The following is a 17,581-nucleotide window of genomic DNA, read 5'->3' on the forward strand; positions in this document are numbered from 1 at the left end:
ATAGTTGCATCCCATCACAATCCATCACGAACTCTTATTACCATTATGCTCATTCAACCCTGACTATAACTATGAAGTCAACATTTTCATCAACATGACACCTAAAACTCAGGTATACTCTTCAAATTTAAAAGACTCGCCCAATCTTGGTACACACATTCTTACTAAAATCTTCAATTTCCTTCACCCAAGTATACTCATTGGCACTTTCTTTATCCTTAAGCTTATCATTCTGGTATTAATCCACTCTCTTATATATTAAGATAAAATCATTAGTCCTCATACTACCCTCATTCTTCTTAACAAACAAGACAGGAGCACCCCACTTGGAAACACTATGACGGATGAACCCTTTATCAAGAAGCTCTTGGATTTGAGCCTTAAGCTCTCTTAATTCTGCTGGAGACATACGATACAGAGGGATAAAAATGGGGCAAGTGTTAGTTTCCAAGTCAATGTAGAAATCTATATCTCTATCCGGAGGCATACCAGGCAAATTCGTAGGAAACACTTCCTTATACCCAGACACCAAGGAACAGACTCAACCTCAACATCCCAACCATGAGCCAAATAAGCCAAACAACCTTGCCCTACCAGTTTCCTAGGTCGAATGGAGGATATGATTTTAGCTAGCTTAGGCATGTACACCCCTTCCCACTCTAGTCTTTCCATACCGGGACCTTTAGAGTTGCCAACTTAGTATTACAATTAAGTCTAGTATAATAAGGGGACAACCAAGTCATTTCTTTATATCAAGTCAGTCATATCCAACATAACCAAATCAACTCAAATATGAAAATCCATAAACACAACAGGACAACACGATATATATGGGTGACTATGACTGACTCTTTAACTGGGGTAGAAACATGGATGGGGGCATCAAGTATATCACAACCACATCAAATTCTAAGGCAATTGAACTAACACACATACAAATAAGTAAAATCTGGATCAAACAAAACAATAGCCATCCGGGCACAGACAAGGGTAGCTCTTGTGACTACTGCATCACACCCTCAAACTCGGTCTTACCCGAAAAAACATAAAATTGAGCCCTGTCATCTTGACGGATAACCTATTTGCCTGGCTGCACTACTCTTCTACCTGCATTACCATTTTCCCGGCCTCCACGGCCTCTCTGATTACCTCCTCATATGCCCAGGTTCTCCATAATTTTAACACAACTTATAACTTATATTCGATTACTGAACACTAAATTAGATCGCGTGGGTTAGTTCGGGTACCATTCGAGGTCCATAATTGTGACTTAGGGAAAACATGGGAGAGAGACTGAGATTTTGTCTCGCCCTGTCCAGCTCTAGCGGGAGAAATCCCGCACTGACGGTATCATTCGTGGCGGGGAAAATCCCGCCCCAATAGCCGTGACGGAAACATAACCTTTGCCAACAATTTTTGTAATTTCTCTCTTTTCTACATTTCCCCTAGATTTCCCGGTTATAACTAGGCATTTAACAAAAATCCCTTTAGCTGGGACAATCATTGTCTACCCCCCGGTCAACCCAACGAAGTACGCACTTTAGAATCCCTTTACATCATTTTAACACTACCACACACATATCCCGAGGATACATCCAGACTCTCACACGGTTACCAGCTGGTCGCAACGCACGTCCAGATTTCTCGCTTACGAATCACATCGTAATTTAATCTAGACTATTGCACCTAATCTCGTGATGACTTTCTTTTCGCAACAACTTTCACGACACTCAAGCAGTTACAACTTTGAAATAAGTCCAAATTCTTTAATTAGTTCGTTTCATAGACGACTGTTACTGATCATCTATGCCTTATACGGCCCCTAAGGTCAGATACCAATTGGAACCAGCTTCTCAGTTCCAATTAACTTGTTTGTGTCCCTTCAGCCGGGACTACAACATCTAGTTCACTTCATTGAGATACCAATTGGAATTGAGAGATACCAATTGGACTCAACTCATACCACAAGCAACAATAGTAGCGATCACCCACAAATTGCTTATTTCAATCATAGAACTTGGTCGAACCCAATTCTTAACCGCCTCAATCTTTAGCGGATGTTAAGCAGACCTTAAATCAATCTTAGAGAAAATCGATGCTCCTTGCAATTGGTCAAACATGTCATCTATCTGAGGCAATTGATACTTGTTCTGAATGGTGACCCTATTTAATTTTTAGTAGTCTATACACATCCTCTCTTGCTAGTGATGGTGTTACCACTTTTGTTGATCTAGTTCGGACCATAAGATGATAGAGGAAAGATACCAATTTGTATCACTAAAATACTAATTGGATTCAAGTCATAGCATGAAGGAGTAGAAAGAAGTGAATTTTTCCTAAAGTCTTATAGCCTCTTGAAGAAAATAACGGACGTCTTCGTACCGTTCCGCAAGACTCTACTAGACTCATTTTGGTACAATGAGATCAACGAACCTAGGGCTCTGATACCAACTTTGTCACGACCTAGACCGTTGTGATTGACACCCACACAAATCTTTCGGTGGGAGAACCGTTACTACAACCCAAACAAACAAATTTTATGAAAAATAAGGTATTTAAAGATACGGAAGCAGGTTTAAATGACTATAAAAATGGAGTCCCCATAAACTCCAAGGTTTTAACAAACAACTAACCAAACTAATGCGGAAGAACAACCCCTAGAACCTGAAAGTCATTGTACCAAAACTCTACTAACGACAAATCTAAGAACAAGGGGTACAACCCCAAAACTAAACAAACACCTTAAACAAATAGTCTGAGTCCGAAAAGAATGGACTTAAACAAGAGAGAACCATGGCAACCTAAAAGAACTGGCTCACCCTTGAATCATGTCACGATCAATAGTCACTTAGTTAAGGTCTATCAATAACCGCCAGAAGATGCCCTGTACACAACCACAGTATACTGGTAGGATCACACAACTATCCAATAAGTGAAACACATGCAAGTAACCACAACATTATAAAATAGGCATATACCGAATATATACAATATTAGCCATCTTTTCAGGATCAATGTAGCATCCCATGTTCTCAATAATACACATTGCTTATCAATTTAGAGCAACATACAGTCTTCCAATATCAATCATCATTAGATATGAACGTAATCATCACAAGTAGATACACAATACAATTCAATGGTCCTCTCATGGAACCGACACCCAAACTGATAGCATATCGGAACGTGGTACCCGACCAATGTTTATGCCAGAACGTGGCAATCGACTCATGTTTATACCGAAACGTGGCAACCGATCCTATGTTTATGCTAGAACGTGGCAACCGATCTAATCAACAAACCACAATCACAATCACAATATATATTTTCACAATCATACAACAAGAGGTGATTCATGGCATACAATTATTCAATTATCCTCATTTATGATTAGGGTGATCAATAATGCAACATTCGCATACATACATGCATTATAATGAGCAATTGCAAACATATATCACATAACATGAAATCACAATCATCACATACCTCGAATCCAAGCTTGAATCCCCTAAGACACTTGAATCTTTCCGTTCCAGATTCTTTCTGCCTGTTCTAGGTCTACAAACAATTAATATACGCAAGGATCGACAATCAAAGGTCTAATTATCCGAATTATAACAAACACAATAACCCTAGACCAAACCCAAGATCCTAATACCCAATTTAGGGTTGTTTTCACCATAGTTCTAGATCAAAACCCTCCCCCATTGATAATTACTCTTTAGATTACGTTTTACGGATCAAAAAATGGATTCGGGGAGTTAAAATCTTGACTTTAGCCTCAAGAATGGTGGAAAACTGTCAAGAATCGCCTGGGTTCGTTCCTTAGCTCTAAAAATAAAAAAGTGCAGAATAATGATGTTTTGGGGTTTATTTACGACCTTAAGTCACGTCGGACCCGCCACAGTGGTCCTCACTCCGCTACAGCGGCCTTGCTCTGGCGGCAGAAATCCCGCCCCAGTGGCTTGCACGGAACCAACGAGCTATTTTAATAATTCTAAGACCCCCATTTCACATACACCTTTAACCAACGACGCTAAAAAAATACCGTTCACGCTAAAATCGATTCCAGGAGTTCTACTCACTCGAATTCAATTCTGTTCGTACAGATTCCTTAACGACTTATCTAACCACTCATGTAATCAAAATCATAAATAAGTCACCCGATTGTTACCAAATTTCCCTACACCTTAACGACTCTGATTTCATTCAAATCTGGACTAGATTGGGAAATTTCAAGTTACTACTCAAAAGTTTTCTAGCCCCGATTCTTTCCCCATTGGCTTTTCTATAACGACGGGGACAAGTCGTTACAAAATGACAGGTTTTGAGAGTAGCCACTTAATTTTTATAGAAAAATTAAGAAAACTATTTTTTCAAAAGATTAAAATAGAAATCTAATGAAAACATTTCAGGAAGGGTTTGAAAGCACCCGAAATGCCCGCTAACACGCGATTAACCGATAATTAAAATATTTGGTTAATTATTTTAAGAAAATAAGCATACTTGAGCAAAATTGAAGAAATGAACAACATAAGACTTAAAACTATTTTCTTAGGGGAGGAAGGGGAAATATGAGGATTTTATTAAGTAAAATCTCAAAGTAATTTAAGTAAGAAAATGAACACTTATCCAAAAAAAATTAGGAAAATATAAGTAATCAAAAAAATGGTAATCTTTTGGGGAATTAATTTAGGGGAAAACCTTGAAATTAAGTAAGCACACTAGCATGCAATGTCAATTAAATAACAAATAGAGAAGATGTAGGCCCAAGTCTGATTTATGTCTGTCTGGGCCGGTCCTTGGGCCTAATTTCACTTTGGACTTTTGGCCCATTAGAACCCACCTGTACATGTTCTAATGACTAGCATAAAACTGAATTTCTTTTAGGTTTTAGGCCCAATTTCACGTATTCTAAAACTAGCATATGATACTAAAATAAATAGACTTTTGACCCAATTACAACAAAACATTAAAAAAAACTGGAAATTTGGGGGCTTCTTAGGCCCATTTCTACTCATAAGATATACACTGATATACATCAACTATATTTTTCCTTGTGCTTAATTCAATTAGTTCATTAGTTGCCCCTATAATGTTTTCAATCATCATTGAGGTAATATCTTTACAAGTATACGAAGGAGTTAATTTTTCTTTTTTTACTTTTCTAGAAACTGTACATTTAAACCAGTGAGTCTTCAACTCTTCATGTATATATTTAAGCATCAATTAATTTAGTAGTCCCCATCGTAATGTGTCATTACCCAAATTTGTCTATTCGTCCTAACTTTACATGACATACAGACACATTGAATACAAATAATTTAGTTTAATCCACTGTATTTTTTTATTGGTGTGGGCATTGGTTAGTGGAGATTTGAAAAGAGGGGTCATTTTCTGTTCACCATAATTTGACTCCAAAGCCAAATGAATGGAGATTTAAAGAAGAAGAAAAATACACACAAAAAGGGTAACATATTTAAAAGAAAAAGTAGGGTTTGGTATTGGTCAAGACTCATTGACAGATTGTTCATCTTCACATTCTTATCTGTCCATTATTTGATTATGGTCACCAAAGTCAGCAAAATATTTGCTTTCACGCATTTTGACTAACCTCACGGGATATTTATCACCTCCTACCAGCAACAAGTACCTGGTCTTTGTACACCAGGGCTATGTATGATATATAGATGAAAGAATCACCTAGTGTTTTTTTGCAAACTCGTACCATCAGTTTTATAAGCCAGCCAGGTCTCAAGAATATTCTAGTGCCCAATATATACTTGGCGCAAATGCAGAGAAGAAAGATTAATGTGGCAGCAACAACAAACGATAAAGAAATAATATTTCCCAGTTGAAGTATGATACAACTTTCAATAACTTGCCAACTACTTTCAATGGTATGGTTAAGCTCACAATAAATACCGTAGAATAAAAAGACTTCATTTCAACAAAGAGGCTCTACTTTCCCGTCCAGATAAGCGTTCAATAAAGAAATGGATAGAGAAAACATGGAAAAGCTCAGTATCAAGTTATTTTGGAGAAATATAAAAGAAAGAGTTAAAAAGACAAACAAAGAGATGGAGAAATTCATTTTTAAGAAGGTACTTGGACATGTGATTTCATATCGCGAGATTAAATCAACGTTTGGACATGTGATTTCAAGTTGATTTCATCTCATGTCTCAAATTCTCCAAAAATCATAATTTCATATAACATGATTAAACGAGCCCCTAAATATTATGAGTAAAGAAGAAATGTTTAAGTCTATATTTTCTACCATTTTTTCGTGTGTTTTGTCATGTTTTTAAATTTTCAGATAGCTTATGTAAGGAGTTTAGCCTACTTTTAATTTTTTAAATTTTAATTGAGATAAATGAAGGGGAATAATACAATATAAAAATTGATAAAATTTTTGTGAGGCAAAATCTAAGAAAGGTCTTGATCTAGAGACCTAAAACTTTTTTATCAATGTCTTATTAACTAAACTTGCTTGAAGGAAAATTACCTCATGAAATGCTAAAAAGTAGATATTTTTTTAGTACTTTTTTTTAATGTGGGATATCCCTCTTTGAGATCTTGAATTTGAAAATGTATTATTTGAAGAAGTATTGAAGAAAACAAGATATAAGAATATGTGGTTGATTTTCTTATTCTCTTGCGTTGTACTGAATAGGGTATATATACACAATCATAGCCCCTAGAGTCCTAACAGCTGCTAGCTCCTAGAGTCCTAACAATTTCTAGCTTAGTCTTCTGTGTTAGAATATGGATAGGACTCTCCTATATATGTGGCGGCTAGATTAACTCTTGTAACTAATATGCTGACTTGTAAAAACATCTTTAAGTAAGATATTTTTAATGAACTAAGGAATAAGGTGGAGAGTTAAAGATGGAAACAACGTTAAAGTTTGCACTTATCCATAAATTCTTAATTCAAATGGCTCTAAACCCTTTCAAATTAAACACAAATGACAATCAATTTACAATTAAGGGTGATGTTAATGTTCTTATTAATCAACAAATTGTATATTCATGACTTGTATACTTATTTTTGTCTTAATGATTAGAGTTGTTAATCTAATGACCCAGAATGTAATTTTTAGAAATTTTCGTAAAATTACCATTTCATCTCTTTCAATAGTTTCCCCGAGTCATTCATGATAAGTTGGTGGAGTTGGTTTGAGAATTTTGAACTATTCGTTTAACTTGAGTTAATTAATTGATGGGTAATTGTAGATAATTGACTTAACCAATAGTTAATGGACTAAAGTGATAATTTATTTAATATCCTAAATTTAATTCATTTATTAAAATAAATAGTACGATTTGCCACTTTTAATATATAATTAATAATTAATTTAGAAAAAAAAGGATAACGAAGAGAACCTAAAATTTCCCGTGAGAGGCGACCACTGTGAAAGCAGAAAGGTTCACATTCAGGTAATTTACTAATCTTTAATATCGTAGTACTATTTATGGAATGAGATATAAATGCATGGTAGTTATGTTAATTAGATTGGAAAGAAAGGTTGGAATTTATGTCAAATTGATTGGAAAGAAAGGTAGGAATAGATTGTGGTGTTGCATCGTTTTTGGGGGCAAACGTGCACTTTAATAATTGGCTAATCAATGCCAAATGATTGATGCATTAGTGTAGGTTATGGCTTTGCAACAAAAGAGAGTATATTATTGTCCTTAGAGGTTAACGTACTGGTTCCTCTTTCTCTTATCAAATAAGTCTTACAACGATGATATTATAAAATTAGCCCAACTTGATTTTTTGGTATATAAAATTAAATATTGAGTATATTGTATTACATGAATACCGTTAGAATTGTAATATTGGAGAAGTTGAAGCTTAACCTTAGACTTGAAATTTAGAAACTTGATTGTAAATTTGGTGAGTTTTTGGGTCTAGGCTAGACCTATAGTAATATGGGTGTTGTTAGTTTCGAAATCTTATTGTGATTATGTACTTGAATAGATTGCATTGATTTGAAAGCTCAACGAAAGGGGAAGACTCAAGTCCCCGAGTAATCATTCGATTATTTGAGGCAAGTGGATTTCTAAACCCTTGTTAAGTGTATGAAATTCGTGTATTTCCTTGTAATATATGTTTAGTGTAATGAGACTTGGTGATGGATTGACTTGTCCACATTTATTAATTTTAATGATGAAAAAGGGATAATAAAAGGCAATGTGATCAATTATTTGTGTGATGTGTTGAGAATTGCTTGAAAGGCTTGTTGAATCATTGTTGATGTTGTATCCTAATTGTGTTGTTGTGAATTGTGAATTGTGAATTGTGCAATGTTATGAAAATGGTCATCTCCTTATTATTTGTGTGAACATGTCATTTGCATTGTTCTGAGACATGGTTGTGACAAGTGTTATATGCATTGAGAAAGAATAAGAAAATAAAGAGGATGTACCATTTCGAGGGACGTATCGCGCGCCGTGATGGATGCTATATTTCGAGGGACGTGTCGCACGCCACGATGAATACTATATTTCGAGGGACGTATCACGCACCACAATAGTTGCTAATATCAAAGGTCGTATCACGCGCCGCGATGGATGCATGGACATATATGTCCTCATGGGTCCCAGATTGAGAGACAGCAGGTGTGGATCATTAGGTCTGACATGCATCACTATACTTGACATTGCATTTCATTGCATTGCACTTCTTTATTATTGGTGAACTTGATCTTGTGTTTTGCTGATATTGTGAGTGCCTTTCCGTAGAACTTGTGACCGATGAATATTGAGCTTGTTGTTGAAGATATGCAATTGTTAGAGTTGTTGTTGTTGAGGATATGAAACTGTTGTTGTTGTTGAGGATATGAAATTGTTAGAGTGTTGTGTTGAGCTATGTGCTTTGTGAACTGTTATGTTGGACTGATTTTAAACAGGTTGTAGTTGTGGAAGTTGTAATTGATGAATATTGAGCTTGTTGTTGAGAATATATGATTGTTAGAATGTTATTGTCTATGTGCTTTGTAAACTGTGAACTGTTATGTTGGACTGGTTTTATACAGATTGTAGTTGTAAAGGTTCGATTGGGGTGTAAGGAGTACTCGTATTCTATCCCCTTAGCTTGTGTTTAGAGATTTACTTGCTGAATACCGTGTGGTTTGGTGCTCACCCGTTGCTACTACATTTTTTTGTAGGTTACTAGCCCGGACCTTTGTAATATATTCTCTTCTTTTCGAGGCTTCTTGGAGATTTGTGAGGTAGTTGTTTGTCAACTCAGCAGACCTTATTACTCTTGTTTATGATCTTGTTCTACTCTAGAAATAATGTCATATGAGACTTGTATTTTTCTTTTGATTCAATTGTAATACTTTAGAGGCTTGTATACGTAACAACCAGATTTTTGGGGGTATTTTTGAGTTGATTATAAAAAATTCTGCATTTTATTGTAATGGTTGAGTTTTAGGCTGACTTGTCTTGGTGGGATAAGACGAGTGCTATCACGTCTATTTTGGGTCGTGATAAAATGGTATCAGAGCCCCAGGTTCATAGGTCTCACGTGTATATAAGCCGAGTTTAAGTAGAGTCTCGAGGATCCGTACGGAGACGTTTGTACTTATCTTCGAGAGGCTATAGTGACTTTTATTAAAAATCTTCACTTCTTGGATCTCTGTCGTGCGTACTTGGTCCGATTCTGATTCTTATCGCTTTACTCCATTCACTCTTACTTATAGTGATGGCTCTTGCGTAGTTCCTCATGTGGATAGTTGGGTTGTTGTGTATGGCTGGGAGTCTAGATCTAGTTTGAAAGTGATAGAGTTATTGAAACGAGGCTTGGTCAAACTAAGAATGTTCAGCAATTTGAAAGGGTTGAGTAAGGTTAGTTACCTCAGTAAAGAGAATAGTACTTGTGTGGTATATACGATATGTAGAGTGGTTTAACAATTGGAAGTGAAATGATTAAAAGTGTGGCTAGATAATGGACATGTATCGTTGGAAACTACAATTATTAAAGTTATCATAACATGAATGGGTTGCTTAGAAAATGATAAGAATAATGATGTACCAATTGAGGTTAAAATCTCTACTATGATTTTATAGATTGTGTGTATATATCAAAGAAGGCCATGATACGACTACTACAATAGTATTGATGCTTACCTGGTTAGAGTTATGGAATGTGTTACTTCTGCTTTCGATCTGATATAAGAAAGAATGCATTTCTCTTGGGATAGAGACGGAATAGATTTGATAATGTCTTACAGTTATTCAATGGATAGAAATGTGTAGGCTATTTGGGCTCAATCTTCTCGAGAGGTATGATGTGCTCTAGTGGTGGATCTAATGGGGTTTGATGATGTGATACTAATGATATATGAAAACAGATATGTCAATTACCAAGTGCAAATACTATATACCTACTAAAGGGTTATCAGTTGTAGTACATGTTTGTACAATGAGTTTGATGTTGCATTCACATTTGAGAAACCAACTAGTTTGTTACTATAGATGCTTGGGTTAAGCATTATTTATAAGGAAGCTTTTAGTGGTGGATCTTTAGTACGGTATTGATATGTTTAGGTTGTGAAGTGTATCTCAAGAATTTTAAATGAGTGGTGATTTCATCGTAAGCTCTATGAAAGTGGATCAGTATTAGCATGACAAGCTTATAGGTAAAGAAAGTCTCAATGAGTATACTTGTGTGAAGGTAATTGAGAATTTTTGTAAAAAAAAATGTATATAAAATTGAGCAAGTCCTTTGAATTTGATTGGTATGGTTGGGTTTGAGGTGTCATCGATGACAAGATTGACTTCGTGGTGATGGAAAGGGCTAACTTAGCATGATGATAATAAGAGTTCGCGATAAATTATGATTGGAATGCAACTATATGATAAATTTTGTTGGTTAAAAGAATTTTGTATGGTAATGATGACTTTTGAATGTCTAAGGTATGGTTTACTACTATTTTATGAGCAGTGTGGTTGTATGGTAAGTTTTATAAGGAGTTGGAATGTCGCTCGAATAGAATTGAAAAGAGCTAAAGTCATAATGAATAAAATAGTGGGATGTAGTGTAGCTTTCAGAAAGAGGTGAGAGCAAGAATATTTTCTCTTATCGCAAGGGCTAAAGAACTATCTTAAATGGGATTGAGAATTGGGGTCAGAGATGTGTGGTTCACCCATTTTGCTCTGGTTATGGTAATAGTTTCACGGGTTCATCAGATTAGTTAAAAATTATTGGATAAGACATGAGAAAGGAGTGTACATACGTTCAACTCAAGTGTGATTATAAATTCTTTTGTGGTTTTGAGTTTGATAATGAGTATGGTTGGATTTTTAGCAAAGGATATGATAAGATCGATAGAGAGGCAACCAATGATAAGCTAAGATACATGAATTCATAAAGATCTTCAATGTATGAGCTAATGTTGGTAGATAATGGGATTGTGTTACACGATTGAAATCAAAATTCATGTTCATTGTGAGTCTATGTTCGTGGTAGTATGTTTTGACAAGGTATGGATTGGTAAGGTAAGAAATGATTGACTGCATTGAGTATTGAACATTTGGAAGGACTTGTGCATAATTTGAGTCATAAATTTGGTTACTTTTGATTGCTAAAGGACATAAATGAGGGTATCACTTGAAGTTTTGATTTACAAGATGATGTAAATTTCATGGGTTGTTGGTCAAATGATAAGAATTGTAAGCAAGTTAGCGAACGAAACAAGAGTCTAGTGTATTGAAGAGTTCAACGTATTTGAATTTTTTTACATGAGAAGAATTTAAAAAGGTGAAAGAATAAGACTTGTCGTATAGACCACTGGTTCAGAATTGAAGGTTATATGTATTTTTGCCTTTGAATTAAGATATAACTACGTGATGTGAACATTGTCGGTACAGACTTACTAGCGGTTTATTAGCGATTTTATAAAAATTGAGTTTTGGGTTAGGTGACAAACAATGATGTGTGGAAGATTCCATGTGGTTATATCGAGTTAGATTGCTCAAATTATGATAGGTAATTTATGGATGTTCAATAGTATGGACATACAGTTTTACATGATTAATGAGGATTTGAGGGGATTGAAACTACTTTGTTGATGGGCCGATACAGACTGTTATGATTTTTTACATAGGCATTTGATGGTGAGTAGAGGTTATGAGCTTATAGTATACAAAATCATTTGGGTGGGTAAAAAAAAATCTCTCTAAGTTTTGCAATGAGGTATATGATGTTTTGAAGGATAGTTGAAACTTGGTATGTGAGTGATTGCGTGATGTTGATAATTGGTGTGATTCAATTATCGTACCACGATGGGAAAGTACTTTTAGATTTGAAATTAGTATTATTAGTTTGGGTGTGACCCGTATTTGTCATGAAATGCTTAAATGGAAAAAAAAAGAGCCATAGTTCAAAAAAATTTAGAGGCTACAATGTGTTTGCCAAGGAAATTTTGATACTAGTGACAATTTGAAAGTAAGGTAAATGGTTGATGTGGTTATGATGTTTGTTGGTATTAAGAGTGTTGGCTTCAGTGCAGTATTGTGAGAAGTATATTGTGTTATTCGATTTTGGTTTTGTACATTCTTATGTGACCCACCTACTTCGTTTCAGACATGATTTGGAGTATAATTCAATGTACATGTTCATGTGTGTTTCTATATCTATGGGTGAATCCCTAGTGGTGGATCGGATGCACCAGCCCTCTTATGACCTCTTGATATGGTAGGATCATTGGATAGACTTGGTCATTTTCGTTATGATAGATTTTGTGTTGTTTGAGATAGTTGAAGTATACCAGTAGTTCTACACGCATAACTTTGCTTATGAGAACTTATATAAGAGCAATGAAGAGTTACAATTGTCTAAGAGTGTTGTTAAAGGTTCTACATTTTGAAGTGTATCGCTTGTTGGGTGTTTACTTAATCATTTCTTCTTTGGGTAAGATAAGTTGAATTCTCCCTTGATGAGTACTTGATGTCTAAAGATCATATTTTTATAACTTAAGCTCGTGAAAAGATTGTGTTGTGAAAATGAAATCTTGATAAGATTTGTAATGGTTTGTGCATTATGAGTGTGTGGTTGTTGGTTAAAGTTCACTACTGGTTGTAGCCAGTATCGATTCAAAATGTTATCTTGGTTATGTGACAATAGATTCGTCATGATGGTTGTGTTATGGTCAAATAGGTTTAAGTTTAAATTGGGTTCATGGGTTAGTCTGTGGCTTGATAATCACTCCTGATTTGTGGATCTTCCAAAGTTTGATTTGAAAGTTCAGTTCTTAGTAGTTGATCTTGATGGGATGGTCTTAAGGAGGAGCTCACTTAGAGAGATGAACACGGACTAGTAGGTCATAACTAAGGCTTTTGGTAATGTCAATTATTCTTAGTTATCTTCTTTATGTTCGAGGACGAACATGGTTTTTAGTGGTGGATAATGTAATGACCCAAAATGTCATTTTTAGAAATTTTCGTGAAATTACCATTTCATCCCTTCCAATAGTTTCCCCGAGTCATTCATGATCAGTCGGTGGAGTTGGTTTGAGAATTTTGAACTATTCGTTTAACTTGAGTTAATTAATTGATGGGTAATTGTAGATAATTGACTTAACCGATAGTTAATGGACTAAAGTGATAATTTATTTAATATCTTAAATTTAATTCATTTATTAAAATAAATAGTACGATTTGCCACTTTTAATATATAATTAATAATTAATTTAGAAAAAAAAAGATAAACAAGAGAACCTAAAATTTCCCGTGAGAGGCGACCATCGTGAAAGCAGAAAGGTTCACATTCAGGTAATTTACTAATCTTTAATATCGTATTGCTAGATATGGAATGAGATAAAAATGCTATGGTAGTTATGTTAATTAGATTGGAAAGAAAGGTTGGAATTTATGTCAAATTGATTGGAAAGAAAGGTAGGAATAGATTGTGGTGTTGCATCGTTTTTGGGGGCAAACGTGCACTTTAATCATTGGCTAATCAATGCCAAATGATTGATGCATTAGTGTAGGTTATGGCTTTGCAACAAAAGAGAGTATTATTGTCCTTAGAGGTTAACGTATTGGTTCCTCTTTTTCTTATCAAATAGGTCTTACAACAATGATATTATATAATTAGCCTAGCTTGATATATTGGTATATAAAATTAAATATTGAGTATATTGTATTACATGAATACCGTTAGAATTGTAATACTGGAGAAGTTGAAGCTTAACCCTAGACTTGAAATTTAGAAACTTGATTGTAAATTTGGGTGAGGTTTTAGGTCTAGGCTATACCTATAGTAATATGGGTGTTGTTAGTTTCGAAATCTTATTGTGATTATGTACTTGAATAGATTGTATTGATTTGAAAGCTCAACAAAAAGGGAAGACTCAAGTCCCGGAGTAATCATTCGATTGTTTGAGGCAAGTGGATTTCTAAACCCTTGTTAAGTGTATGAAATTTGTGTATTTCCTTGTAATATGTGTTTAGGGTAATGAGACTTGGTGATGGGTTGACTTGTCCACATTTATTAATTCTAATGATGAAAAAGGGATAATAAAAGGCAATGTGATCAATTGTTTGTGTGATATGTTCAGAATTGCTTGAAAGGCTTGTTGAATCATTGTTGATGTTGTATCCTAATTGTGTTGTTGTGAATTGTGCAATGTTATGAAAATGGTCATCTCCTTATTATTTGTGTGAACATGTCATTTGCATTGTTCTGAGACATGGTTGTGACAAGTGTTATGTGCATTGAGAAAGAATAAGAAAATAATGAGGATGTACCATTTCGAGGGACGTATCGCGCGCCGTGATGGATACTATATTTCGAGGAACGTGTCGCACGCTGCGACGAATACTATATTTCGAAAGACGTATCACGCACCACGGTGGTTACTATTATCGAGGATCGTATTGCGCGCCGCGATGGATGCATGGACATATATGTCCCCCATGGGTCCCGGACTGAGAGACAGCGAGTGTGTATCATTAGGTCAGACATGCATCACTATACTTGACATTGCATTTCATTGCATTGCACTTCTTTATTATTGGTGAACTTGATCTTGTGTGTTGTTGATCTTGTGAGTGCCTTTCCGTTGAACTTGTGACCGATGAATATTGAGCTTGTTGTTGAAGATATGCAATTGTTAGAGTGTTGTTGTTGAGGATATGAAAATGTTGTTGTTGTTGAGGATATGAAATTGTTAGAGTGTTGTGTTGAGCTATGTGCTTTGTAAACTGTGAACTGTTATGTTGGGCTGACTTTAAGCAGGTTGTAGTTGTGGAGGTTGTAATTGATGAATATTGAGTTTGTTGTTGAGAATATATGATTGCTAGAATGTTGTTGTTGAGCTATGTGCTTTGTAAACTGTGAACTGTTATGTTGGACTGGTTTTATACAGATTGTAGTTGTGAAGGTTCGGTTGGGGTGTAAGGAGTACTCGTATTCTATCCCCTTAGCTCGTGTTTAGAGGTTTACTTGCTGAGTACCGTGTGGTTTGGTACTCATCCGTTGCTACTACATTTTTTGTAGGTTACTAGCCCGGACCTTTGTGATATATTCTCTTCTTTCCGAGGCTTCTTGGAGATTTGTGAGGTAGCTGTTTGTCAACTCAGCAGACCTTCTTACTCCTGTTTATGATTTTGTTCTACTCTAGAAACAATGTCATATGCGACTTGTATTTTTCTTTTGATTCAATTGTAATACTTTAGAGGCTTGTACACGTGACAACCAGATTTTTGGGGGTATTTTTGAGTTGATTATAAAAATTTCCGCATTTTATTGTAATGGTTGAGTTTTAGGCTGACTTGTCTTGGTGGGATAAGACGAGTGCCATCACGTCCATTTTTGGGTCGTGACAGTTAATATGACCTGGCCCACCCCATTCGGACTAGCCCATACAGGCTTTGAAATTTGATGGGTCAGGCCGGGCTAATCCATTTTTGGTGTGGGCCAGAAAACGGTCGACCAATCCACAAGTACGTGGGATACGGGCTTGCCGGGCCAACCCTCTTTACGTACAAATATATTTTTTATAATTTTTTAAATTAAATTATAATTTAAAAATATTATCATAAATATCGACAAGATAATATTGCATGGTGTTAGTGTTACTACTTGTTAATCAAACCACAAATAAAATTATCACTATAATATTTATTAAGTTTGATTTCAAGTAAAAGCATAAATAGCTAACTAAAACTATAAACCAAATTGTTTTTCAATGATCATAATAAAACACAAAAAACTATGACAATATTTCATAGGCTATGGCCTATGTAGTGATTCCTAGAAATTCTAGGCAATTTTTATTTTACGTAATATGTATTTTATAAACATAATTTGTATTTAAATTGTAATATTTCAAACTTTAAACTGAAAATAAAATATAAATATAGTTAAATATTTTCTTAGAAAATGCATTCTTAATGTCTTACTAATTAATGCAAACACTTCTAATCGATTAATTTATATTTATGATGCTTTCAAGGTGTTTGGTTTTAAAATAGTAACAATTGACCACGTATTTTTCAACTTGCCTGATTTAGAGAACATTTTTAATTTTTCAAGATGGTGACATGATTTGTTTCACAATACATGCCAGTTAATAAGCTACTGAGATTAAGTGTTTCTATCTTATGATAAAAGTGAAAAACTATTTTCTTTGCTTTACCGGTAATACAATATTGTTAATTAGACTTTACTTGATTTTCATGAATATATATATATATATATATATATATATATATATATAATGATTAGTTTCACCGTGCATGTTTACTTGGACTCATATGAAGAAAATAGTCATAACCGCTCAAGCACTTGCAATTTAATAGACATTAGAAAGCACTATAGAATGGTTGGTCAAATTATCAAAGATTCATATGCTATCACATACCAAAAAAAATGTGGTACAAATATTCATGACAAAAATAAAAATCCGATAATATATAAAGATTGGTGAGTTCCCTTGAAAATATCAACTTTGTTTAGAGTTTAGACTCCTCGTAAATGGAATGTGCTGACTCATAATCTAACTAAGTTTTTATTTTATTTTTTTACTCCTCAACTATCGTTTAATATGTAGGTTTACCCTCTAAGTGGTTATTCATACCCCCAGCCGCCATTACAAACTTATCACTTGTACTCCTACTTGAACAGAAACCTCCAAATTAGTCCAAATTAATTCGAATTTCTTAAAAATGATTCATTCTCAAATTGAAATCCGTATGCGACTCTTTTCTATCTTAACCCAAACAAATTTAACTCATTTCTCATACCTATTTCAAAAAGAACTTCCAAGTGACTTCAATTGCCAATTGAGAACTTCCAAAGAATCTCTGGTCTAGATTGATGGACCTTTGAGCCCTTTTCTTTCCTCCAAAATCCATATGTCTTCTAGACGCTGTAAAAGTATCAAATTTAACTAAGCATCTGAATGCCCTCTTCTTCAAACACTTGATCTCAGCAATAACTCATTCCATGGTACAATTTCAACTAGTCTTGTTAATCAACTAAGCTTTATAGGCTTAATCTATAAAGCTTAATCTTTTGGAAATGGTTACGGAAAATGGATTAAATTTATTTAGTTTAAGA

Source organism: Solanum verrucosum, unplaced genomic scaffold (assembly GCF_900185275.1).
Source record: "Solanum verrucosum unplaced genomic scaffold, falcon-dt-bn FXZP01000207.1, whole genome shotgun sequence".
NCBI lineage: Eukaryota > Viridiplantae > Streptophyta > Magnoliopsida > Solanales > Solanaceae > Solanum > Solanum verrucosum.